The sequence below is a fragment of the Pinus tabuliformis genome, chromosome 5_2, assembly GCF_031772625.1.
Source record: "Pinus tabuliformis cultivar Carrire ecotype Pingquan chromosome 5_2, CPIR1, whole genome shotgun sequence".
Classification (NCBI taxonomy): Eukaryota; Viridiplantae; Streptophyta; class Pinopsida; order Pinales; family Pinaceae; genus Pinus; species Pinus tabuliformis.
In genome coordinates, this window is record NC_142306.1 from 521,683,545 (window position 1) to 521,692,368 (window position 8,824).

The 8,824-nt window shown below is 38.6% G+C and overlaps 1 long non-coding RNA gene across 2 annotated transcripts; it reads right to left on the bottom strand.

Annotated features, from left to right (window-relative positions):
* Positions 1-743: 743 nt before the first annotated feature.
* On the bottom strand, positions 744-5,318 carry LOC149159982 (uncharacterized). Of its 2 annotated transcripts, none has more exons than XR_016261774.1 (5): positions 4,947-5,318; positions 4,668-4,816; positions 1,880-2,111; positions 1,701-1,787; positions 744-1,460 (listed from the first exon to the last, which is right to left on the bottom strand). It is a non-coding gene; the product is annotated as an uncharacterized LOC149159982 (long non-coding RNA). The 2 variants fall into 2 exon arrangements; XR_016261773.1 differs by having other exon boundaries at positions 906-1,460; positions 1,880-2,161.
* Positions 5,319-8,824: the final 3,506 nt, after the last annotated feature.

The window sequence follows — 8,824 nt, forward strand, 5'->3', positions numbered from 1 at the left end:
GAATGAGAACAAAGAACTTCCATTGACTAAAAATCTTGGTTCAACTCTCAAATCGGTAGTTGCTTTAGCTATTCTGCCACAAATTATTTGCATATAGATTTAAGGTCAACTCATGATGGCTTCTTATATCTTGCTATTGAGGCTACTTCTACCCAGGCTTAAGAAGGCCAACTGACTCAAATTGGCAATGGCTTCACCCGTGCAGTCCTTAAAACCATGTTCCCATATAACATCATATATGTTATTTATATAGCAGTATCAATGTAATGGTGGTATTCATTGAATAAACCACAAACACTATCCACAAATTACATTTCAAGTTTCTTTGTGAAACTTCAAAACAAAACATCATCTTGGCAATATAATGTGCAGAAACAACATAACCAAAAAATATCATTCTCCAATATAGTACAATTCATCCTCAAACGAAATTCAGAGAACACATAATAAAGCTTGAGTTCTGAGCATTTAGTGCTAAGTTTTGATCATAATATGTGGAAAACACGTAAAAAATCAGTTATATACTTAACTAATATTCTGTCAACATGATGACCATCTTAAGTCATTATACGAAATATAAGAGCATATGGTTTTCTACTGTAGTTGTCATTTAAGCCATCATAATGACACAGAAATGCATATGCATGAATGAGCTTACCTCCCTCCATCTCTGCCTCAGCTCTTTCAACCTTCTAGATTTATATGGGATTGACTACAGGCAAGTATTATTAAGAAACTCATATACATTGGGAAGCATTTGGGGCCCGTCCATGTACATAGCTTGTGATAAAACTTAAAACTTGCAGACAACAAAAAGCTTGTCCCAAAAAAGTGTGCTTCCGAAAAGCCCACCCCATCCCATCCTTTTTCCTCAACATTAAAAACACATATATTTTTATGTCATCTAAGACTCTATTTTGCTATGACTCCTCAGAGGAAACAACACATACATCAAAACACCTTTTATTTTACACAGTATGGATGGCGCATAACTCTTATTCCTCTATTATGCAACATATCTATACTGGTTAAAAAAATTGCCACTGTCAGAAGAAGCACTTGACCGAGATGGTGTAGAAGCAAGAAATATTTCCTTTCGTTCATCCATCAAAATCCATTGGTAACAACATTCCGCACTGTAGAATGCCTAGATAATGTAAAACATAAATATACCATGAAAGATTAGCAAAGTCAAGTAGACGAGAAAAGAAAGTGCATTGCCTGAAAGTATTGGTTGAACACTGTTGAAGAGAATCATAAACGCCATCAAAATAACCATGCTAGAAATCATTTCTTTGATGATTGAACTACTTGTGACCAACAGAGTAAAATCCTGGTGGAACACCACTATGGGAACCCAAAACACAACACCTATTTCACTTGAAGTAGTTGTAGAAACAATTATTGCAAATTTAGCTCCCTTGCCATTTCTAGCTCCTAGCTCATTGGCAATCCTCACTCTGCAATAATCAGGCTAAAATTACAACTAAGTCTCAAACAGAAAATATTATAACAAACCAAATGAAACCCATGCACATTCTTAGAAAAAATAACATTAGGTGTTATCCAAAATACTAGAACACTGAACATACCCAGCTGCAACAAAGAATCTAAGGAACGAAGTTCAAGTCTCAAAATATTAGAATGTGAATTTAATTGCCATGCATCATTGTAATAAGAAACAGAGATGCAGGTTTTACCAGATAGAAAGGGAATCCATTGCAACTTGAGGATCTGGTAGTTTCCCTGTGAGGAGGACCAGCTCTTTGTAATACCAATTCTCTAAACTGAAGAGGAGAAATAACGTTAGATCCTTTTGTGCTAAAATTAGAATCAACCAAACAAGAATCCTTTCAAGAGTGAGTTGTGTTCAACTAACCATAGCATCACACCTGATGCGACAGAGAGCTTGAGAAAAGGCCACAAGTTTCTGAATGCATTTCTCGATAGCCTGATCCACGTATGGGGGTAACCTCCATAGGTAACATAAAGAAACTGGCCAGTTATAGGCACCCACCATGCGAAAGACAATGTAATGGCTGCTCCCACAAGTCCCATTTCCAATTTAACGATAAAAATCCAGCGTATGGAAATATGAATCACCAAGGAAGCTACAGAAAGCCAAGAAATGGCCATGTTTTTCAACTATGACAGGTGGTATCTGTGAATGGGAAACATAAATACAAATTAAAAGTGTTAATGAATGAATAAGATTGAAACTGCTCCGGATAGTTCTGCAAAATCATCTGGCTGACCCATCTTGAGAATGGAGGTGGCAAAGTTGATGGGGGTGACAAAGATATAAATTGGTAGGAGGAGGACTGCAACAAGAAAGAGAACAATCCAAGAGCATTTCATATACACTCCCAGCATGTGGTATTGCTTAGCTCCATAAGCTTGACCGCACCAGATTCCAACGTATGGAAATATGAATCACCAAGGAAGCTACAGAAAGCCAAGAAATGGCCATGTTTTTCAACTATGACCGGTGGTATTTGTGAATGGGAAACATAAATACAAATTAAAAGTGTTAATGAATGAATAAGATTGAAACTGCTCCAGATAGTTCTGCAAAATCATCTGGCTGACTCATCTTGAGAATGGAGGTGACAAAGTTGATGGGGGTGACAAAGATATAAATTGGTAGGAAGAGGACTGCAACAAGAAAGAGAACAATCCAAGAGCATTGCATATACACTCCCAGCATGTGGTATTTCTTATCTCCATAAGCTTGACCGCACAAAGTTTCCAAGGCACTACCCATACCAAACTGGCATTAAAACACAAGATGAAACTACATCAACAATAGCACCCATGATGGCATGGCTGATTTACTTGCGTTTAATGTTATAGTGATCACTTTCAATTTTTTAACTCCAAACTGTTAGAATTAGATACAGTCTGAATTCGTTACATTAAATTTCCTTTTTCTGATTATAATTTGAAGGGATAATTTTCGAAGAACCTTTTTTTGTAGAGAGAATGTTGTTAACTATATGTGTGAATAATCTGATCTATCTCTCTCTCTTATTTTTGGTATGGATGAAGAACTGCAGATTCCCATTGGCAAGTTGAGTAGACGAGAAAAGCAAGTGCATTCCTTGAAAGTATTGGTTGAACACTGTTGAAGAAAATCATAAACGCCAGCAAAATAACCATTCTAGAAACCATGACTTTGATGACTGAACTGATTGTGAACAACAGAGAAAAATCCTGGTGGAATACCACTATGACAACCCAAAACAAAATGCCTTGTGCCATTTCCAACTCCTAGCTCATTGGTAATCCTCACACTCTGCAATAATCAGGTTCAAATTACAACTAAGTCTCAAACATAAAATATTATAATAGACCAAATCAAACACATGCACATTCTTAGAAAAAAAACATTAGGTGTTATCCAAAATACTAGAACACTGAGCATGCCCAGCTGCAACAAAGAATCCAAAGGGGTATCATCATCTCCCAGCCATTAATGTTCATGTTGAAAGGAATGAATTTCAAGTCTGAAAATATCAGAATGTGAATTTAATTACCATGCATCATTCTAATAAGAAACAAAGAAGCAGGTTTTACCAGATAGAAAGGGAATCCATTGCAAATTGAGGATCTGGTAGTTTCCCTGTTAGGAGGACCAACACTCTGTAATACCAATTCTCTAAATTGAAGAGAGGAGAAATAATGTCAGCTCCTTTTGTGTTTAAATTAGAATCAACCAACAGGAACCCTTTCAAGAGTGATTTGTGTTCAACTAATCATAACATCACACCCAACACGACAGAGAACTTCAAAAAAGGCCACAAGTCTCTGAATGCATTACTCGACAACCTGGTCCACATATGGGGGCAACCTCCATAGGTAACATAATGAAACTTGCCAATTGCAAGCACCCACCATAAGCCAATGTAATGGCTGCTCCCACAAGTCCCATTTCCAATTTAACGATAAAAAGTCAGCTTAGGGCAATATGAAGCACCAAGGAAGCTATAGAAAGCTAGGCAATGACCATGTTTTTCCACTGTGATTTGTGGTATATGTGAATGGGAAACATAAATGCAAATGCAAAGTGTTGAAGAATGAACCAGATTGAAACTCATCTGGATAGTTCTGCAATATCATCTGGCTGACCCATCAACTTCAGAATGGGGGTGACAAAGATATAAATTGGTAGGAGGAGGACTACAACAATAAAGAGCACAATCCAAGAGCATTGCAAATACACTCCCAACATGTGGTATTGCTTAGCTCCATAATCTTGTCTGCATAGAGTTTCCAAGGCACTACCCATACCTAACTAGCATCAAAACACAAGATGAAGCTACATCAACAATAGTAGCCATGATGGCGTGGCTAATTTACTTGGGTTTAATGCTATAATGATCACTTTCAACTTTTCACCTTCAAATTGTTAGAATTGGATATAGTCTGGAGTCATTATATTAAATTTCCTTTTTCTGATTAGAATTTGAAGGGATAATTTTTGAGAAGCCTTTTTTTGTAGAGCGAATGTTGTTAACTATATGGGTGAAGAATCTAATCTATTTCTCTCTTATTTTTGGCACGGCTGAAGAACTGCACATTCCCATTGGAAAAATCGAGTAAACGAGAAAAGCAAGTGAATTTCCTGAAAGTATTGGATGAACACTGTTGAAGAGAATCATAAACACCATCAAAATAGCCATTCTAGAAATCGTGTCTCGAATGACTGAACTGCTTGTGAACAATGGAGAAAAATCGTGGCGGAACACCACTATGACAACCCGAAATACAACACCTCCTTCCATTTCCAGCTCCTACCTCATTGGCATTTCTCACTCTGCAATAATCAGGGTAAATTACAACTAAGTCTCAAACAGAGAATATTATAACAAACCAGATAAACCCATGCACATTCTTAGAAAAAATAACATTAGGTGTTATCCAAAATACTATAACACTGAACATACCCGGCAACAACAAAGAATCTAAGGGGCATCATCATCTCCCAGCCATTAATGTTCATGCTGAAAGGAACGAATTTCAAGTCTCAAAATATTAGAATGTGAATTTAACTGCCATGCATCATTGTAACAAGAAACAAAGAAGCAAGTTTTACGAGATAGAAAGGGAATCCACTGCAACTTGAAGATCTGGTAGTTTCCCTGTGAGGAGGACTAGCACTTTGTAATACTGATTCTTTGAACTGAAGAGAGGAGAAATAATGTTAGATTCGTTTGTGCTAACATTAGAATTAACCAAACAAGAATCCTTTCAAGTGTGAGTTGTGTTCAACTAACCATAGCATCACACTAACACCCTAACACCCACAATTTGGGACCGTAGCAGTACCTTCCAGTAGGACCTTGGACTTTATAGAGTAAGAACCATGCTGTCTGCATAATGTAACTTGAAATATCCAATAAAAACATTAAAAACATTTTATCTTGTCTCTGAATAAAACGAAGAATGGATGAAGAAAAGTTACCGGATGGTTTCAAAAGGACCCACTGCAGTTTTAGGCATGGTACTTTTCATAATTAAGGGATCCATGGTGCTCAGAGCCAATAGCTCTATGACTTGAAGTTATGGGATTTTCACACCCCACCTCAAGTATGGACTGTTAATCTCAGAAACCCAAAATGCCATAGAGGAGACCCACAATACCCATTGCTCGCTTGCATGGTGCCATTCGACCCTTGCTCGGCAACCCCAGACAAACCACATTGCGGTCAACAGCATTCGGCTCTAGGAATCCATTCCCCGCCTGCGTCGAGAGGTCCTTCGAAACAACCATGGATGGCAAGGATTGACATCGCAGAGAATTGAACTTGAAACCTCTGTGTTTGCCGTTAAACAGAGAGGAGGACTTGAGCAAGATTGGGACCGATACATTCAAGCAAGTGTTCGGGGAAGGAAGCAGTTGATAACGTTTCGGTGGAATCAATCCGACGACTCAAACAATTTTAATCGTCTAACAATTAAATCAAGTGCTCACAAATGGAAAAGTAACTTCAAAGGAGAGTTGGTTTCAGAGGAGAACGCCTTACAGCGTAATTATATAAACTAAAATTTCCATTTAAATTGTACAATATCTTTATCAAAAAATTATACTTAAATACAAGACTTATTTGATTTTATTTGAAATATATTATTTATTTTTAAATTTATATTTTGTATACAAATAACATAGCATTAAAATATATACTATATTATATAATATTCATAGAACGATTTGATATAAAAATATATAACTGTGTAATTTAAATTTTGAGCTTACAATTTTTGCAATGGTATATAATTAAATTGTAATTATATTTAATTTTAATATTGTATATATTTTTGTAAGTTAGAGGATTATGTTAAAAAGGTAAAAATATAGTACAAAAAATCTTCCATAGGAGATTGAGGCCTGAAGGTAACAAACCAGAAACCATAATTTCCATACAATTTAACCAAAAACCATTATCTGCACACAGGGTGGCTAATCCTTCTATCTTACTTCCCCTGAGAGTAATAGAGGTTGAGCTGAAGACCGCAACCCTTCAACAAGCAGAAACTGTAGAAATAACAAAACCCCAGATCTTAGGGAGACCAAAAAACCGGTCAAAACAGATGAACGACCGGTCAACACGGATGAGAATTAACATCAACACTGAATTACTGAGGGGGCATCCCGAACCTGCTCGCTGTGTCCAAGGCCTGTTCCAGAACATGGCTGTCCGCTCTCACTTGCAGGGATTGATAGCTACGACATTCCGCCTGATTCTCTTGCTGCAGTTCACCAGTCTGCCGAGCTTCTTGATTTAGCGTCTGCCTGAGGAGCTTAATAAGCACCGTCATCTTCTTGGATAGAGAATCTACTACCTCATGCACCGCAGTGATTTTGAAGTCCAGAGCTTCATAAATGCCATATAAACTTTTCATCTGGGCCTCAGGGATGAACTGGTCACTTTGAGGCAGCTTCTTACTATCTTCCCTGGATTCTAAAGCACACGCCAGCAGGGTTTTTACTCGCCAGCTTTCTGCCTGAGTGCGCACAAACTATGTGGCGCGTTTGGTTACTGTTTCAGGATCCTGAAGCCAATCAACCTCCTGCGCCATATCTTCCTTAGACCGCTTTCGCTCTTCTTCCTTCACAGAAGCCTCCAGGTTAGGCAATTTGTGTTTGTTCTTCGACGCGGTTCCGGTCTCATACATTTCCCTCGCTGTCTTGAGCTCCATGTTCGCAGTGATGCTGCGGCAGCCGTCACCTTCCATACTTAGCTTAACGCGTGCGACTTGAGAACAGGCGCAAAGAGCCGAAAGAAAATGAACCAGAACGATGCACTGAAAAATTCTGATGGTGCCTTTGCCTCTACTCGCTGTTAAATAATTTTTCTGGAGGATATTACCCATGACTATCCGATCCTCCCGAAATGACGTGGATGTACTAACATAATTTTTACTGCATAGAGCTGTGTTTTCTGTGTGATGTATCAAAGCCTTGACATAAATGTTATCTCTTCTCTCTCTAATCAGAATGTGCCAAGTGTTCGCTAACTTGATGTGGTAGCGGTGGTGATTGTTTCAGCTCATCATTTTAGATTTGTTTCCTTTATTCCCCTTTTGTTGCCATAAAAGCACTAGAATTACTTGTCATTCTGCCCTCTGCCAACTTTTAATATCCGTAGAAACTCCAGCGTGTCCCATCATAGAAAAGCCCGGAAGCCGAACGCGTTCTAGTTAAGGCCGGTTGGCATTATCCCTGTCTTGTTTGGCCAGCTGGATGCATTTCTCCTTCAGGTCTCGACAATTCACATGCTTCCAACAGCTGTCCCATTCCCTCTTTTGGTTGTCGATGCCATAATTTGCTAGGTGGTCTTCTATCGAATTCGCCTTGCGTCTCACCGCCTGGAAGACCAACCTTCTCATACCGCTGATTAGCTCGGCTATGTTTTACGTCACCTTTGCTAATCTCCAATGTTTCGCTGCTTTACTCACTTTGGTTTCGCCATAGATTTTCTTTGCCACAGAAATTACTAGGGCTGAGTCCCCTTCCACCACCACTGTACAATTCTGCATGTCTTTTAGAATCCGTAGCCCCTGTTGTAAGGCTGCAAACTCCATTTCATTGTTCATCCCTTCTCCCAGAGCTTCGCAGTAAATATGAAGAATGTCTCCTTCATGGTTTCTTATGATGCCTCCTATACCCGCCATCCCAGGGTTACCTCTGGACGCGCCATCAAAATTCAACTTCAGCCAACCAACCGGCGTATATTTCCAACTGTTGGACTCAGAATTTGGGTTCTGCTAGCATCTCGATGTTGGCATGCTCTGGTTGATGTCTAGCTAGAAGAGTTTTAAAATGCGTAAGTCGCCATACGAAGGCTTCTCATTAGTTTCTACTTTTCATTTCACTTGAATTAACTGTCTGATATTTATCATAATATTATCTATGGAATGCTCTGTGTTTCTGTATTCATCTTGGAAAATTCTCCTGTTACACTCCTTCCATATGGTCCATGATAAGAAACCTGGCATAACTTTTCAAATGTTGTTGACTCTGGGATTCTTTGAGTAATTGCCTTGCCAATTTTGTATGGTATCTTGGATGGACTCCCTATTTCTATTAGAATTTAGCAAAATACCCTCCACCCAATTGCATAAATGATAGGCCCAGTCACAGGAATTAAATAAATGGTTTATTGTTTCTTCCTCTACCAAGCACATTGGGCATTTGGAAGGCCCATGAAAACCTTTATTGCGTATATTTTCCCACGTCAAGGTTTTTTTCCTCATTAAAATCCAGAGGAACGTTTTGATTTTTGGCCAAAACAGGCTGTCCCACACTTTATGACTCCAAGGA